The 2,981-nt window shown below is 33.6% G+C and overlaps 1 pseudogene; it reads left to right on the top strand.

Annotated features, from left to right (window-relative positions):
* The first annotated feature begins 678 nt into the window (after nt 1-678).
* LOC107004364 lies at nt 679-1,289 on the top strand (annotated as a pseudogene).
* Nucleotides 1,290-2,981: the final 1,692 nt, after the last annotated feature.

Here is a 2,981-nt window from a genome sequence, read left to right as displayed (position 1 = left end):
TTGAGTGCTTTAGAGGACGACTTATATAATGTCGATACTGCAATAACAACTTTAAAAGAGTTGTGGGATGCACTTGAGAAGATATATAAGAAAAAAGATGCATGTTGTAAAAAGTTTGTGGTGGCAATGTTTTTAGACTATAAAATGGTAGATAATAAAAATGTTGGATCACAAGTGCAGGAACTTCAACTTATTCTCCATGATCTGATTGTTGAAGCTATGGTAGTAAATGAAGCTTTTCAATTAGGTTACAATTAATATTATTTCATGCTAGTGTTATCTAGTTTTTATGTTAACACATTTCACTGTTATTTGTGTCATGTTTCTCTCTTTTAGTTGTGTTATACGTTTATTTTATTCCAAGTTTGGTATTGTTTTTTGAGAAAATGATGAAAATATTCCTTGATGTATGGACATAGATTTATTTTGTCCCTCATATATGTAGATTATGGAAAAGGTCCTTTATATATGTTAAAAACTTACAAATTTAGTCTCTCACCCTAAAACCCTAACTACTTAAAAAACAATTCTGTCAAATTAAAAAGAGATGTTCAACGCACTTGAGATACAAAGATTTTAAACAAAACCTTTGTTTTCTTGGCTCAGTTCCACAGAGTGAAAACTCCCGCCTTCCTAGAAAAAAACCCATCAAAGCACTCCATCACAAAAGCTTAGAAAATGGTAAACCCAAAGAAATTGATGAATCAGATCATGATTCTAATGTTCACATTTAAAATCCTGCAACGCGAAACATGAAAATGCGATAATGACTAGAAGTTCGAGAAATTCAAGTTGAACAAGGCCATCGAGAAAGATAACATGGACATCGCTATAATTTACACCGAGAACGCCATCCGTAAGTCCAGCTAACATATGAACCATCTATGTCTCTCCTCTGTCCTGGACGCCTTTTTTGCTCACCTAGATAATCAGGTGAAGATGAAGACCATCAACAAGTTAAGGTCCTCGATTGTCAAATCACTGGAATCTTCAGTCAACGCAGGGAATCTACTGAAAATGTCGGAGACGATAGAGTCATTCGAGCTTCAATTTGTGAATATGAAGGTTCAAGCTGAATTCATGGAGAGTATTATAGCTGGAAGTACTTCCTTATCGACTCCAATGGATCAGGTCGGTATCCTTATTCAACAGTTGGATGATGACTATGGACTCGACGTGTCGTGGGACTTCGACAAGCAGCCAGCAATGTAATATCTTCTGAGGATCATGAGAAGGTCAATCAGGATGATCTTTAAAGGTGTCTTGCTGAGCTCAAGGCCCGTGGTTAATTGAGAAACTCACGATTCTTCTGTTAATATAATTTTGCTATTGGTGTAACATTATACCGTATGTAGGGTATTGAGAACAAATCTTCAACAAAACTTCTGCCTTCTTGGATTTGTTCCAAAGGATGAAAACTCCTGTCTTTCCAACAAAACATCATTCACAAAATATAGTCTAATAAGATGATGAGAATCAAAGTATACATTTCAAATTAACGACTAGGATTGTCTCGCTTGAAGAAAATGTGGAAACAAATGAAGCTGCCGATAATCAATGAGCACAAAAATGATTGACTCGAAGAAACTATGTTATAATTCATTTTTATTTGTACTTGTGTTGTAATATTTTTTGATGACATTTAAGGTGGTCATTTGAAGGCAAATATATTGTGGGAAACTGTTGAAGATAATCCTAAATTTCATTTATTGACCTTATAAATAAGGCACACAGTTTCTTTATAATGTTTTAGCTATATCGTCTTAATGATCCTATCAAAATTCTCTCTAAGATCCATTTCCAGTCGACTCATGATCTAATATTTTGACAACCACCATCTTAGTATCTGCTGCATCCTTCTCCTATTCTTTGTGCAATATTAAGCTTCCTTGGTGTGAAAAGTAGATTTGTCCTGTTAATCAATAAGTGACAGTGGAAGAATAGGATTGTCGGCCTCTGTCCATACATGTATCATTTGACAAATTTATATGCCTTGGTGTACTGTGGATAGGAAAATCTTAGTAGATAAATACAAGAAAACGAACCATCAATATGATGTATATGAAGTTGATGCGTTCATCATGTGAAATAGGATAGAAAATCGTATTGATTCAATTTCTAGCACCAGATAAACTTTTCATAGTATGTTAATTTCGGTCTGGTCAAATGTCACAACTTGAACATTGCTTCTTGTAACATATGCACATTCCGATCTCAAATCTTTTAAGTGTACCCAATGATAAAGCCTATTGAAAGATCGTGTATGATTTCCTGCGACATTAATAGAACATTGTCTTCATCAATTATGAGGCACATTATTAGTAGTTAGGATGTGTGCTCTGTATAGCAACACCAAAGACATCACAATTATAGAGGTGCCTCCGATGCAATATCATGGCTATTAAACACCTCCATATCACCTTTCTTTACTTGTGATAATTTCTCTATACATCATATTCGTGCAATACCAAGCACTACTCTTAAGTGCATTAAGCCAAAATAGTTTTTGATCACTTCTATCATGTTTGCATAAAATAATAAATTATATTTTAAACACTTATCTTAAGCTCATCCATACAAAATAAAAAAATACTAGCTACAAATGGATTGAAAAAACCAACAAATTAGTATCCCCATAAGAACAATTACTACAACAACATCATCTATTCTTTTCACACACAAAAAAGAAGCAACTACACCATGTTCAAAAATAAAAAGTAGAAGCAACACTATAATTCCTTCACAAAACAAGTAGTTTTTATGTCCATCACACAAAATAAAGTTGTGGCACCATACTTGGCCCAACCAAAATTGAACGCAACACCATATTAAGTATGAAATCAATTTTGACTTGGTCAAGAATTTGGTCTACTAATCTGCATGTGTACAATACATTAGTTTTATATTTATAAAATGATACAATTGGCAGCTAAATAAAAAATTTTGCCAAAAAAATTAGAGTCATATGCACCTACTTCAGA

Source organism: Solanum pennellii, chromosome 11, assembly GCF_001406875.1.
Source record: "Solanum pennellii chromosome 11, SPENNV200".
NCBI classification, from domain to species: Eukaryota; Viridiplantae; Streptophyta; class Magnoliopsida; order Solanales; family Solanaceae; genus Solanum; species Solanum pennellii.
This window is presented reverse-complemented; position numbering and strand designations above follow the sequence as displayed.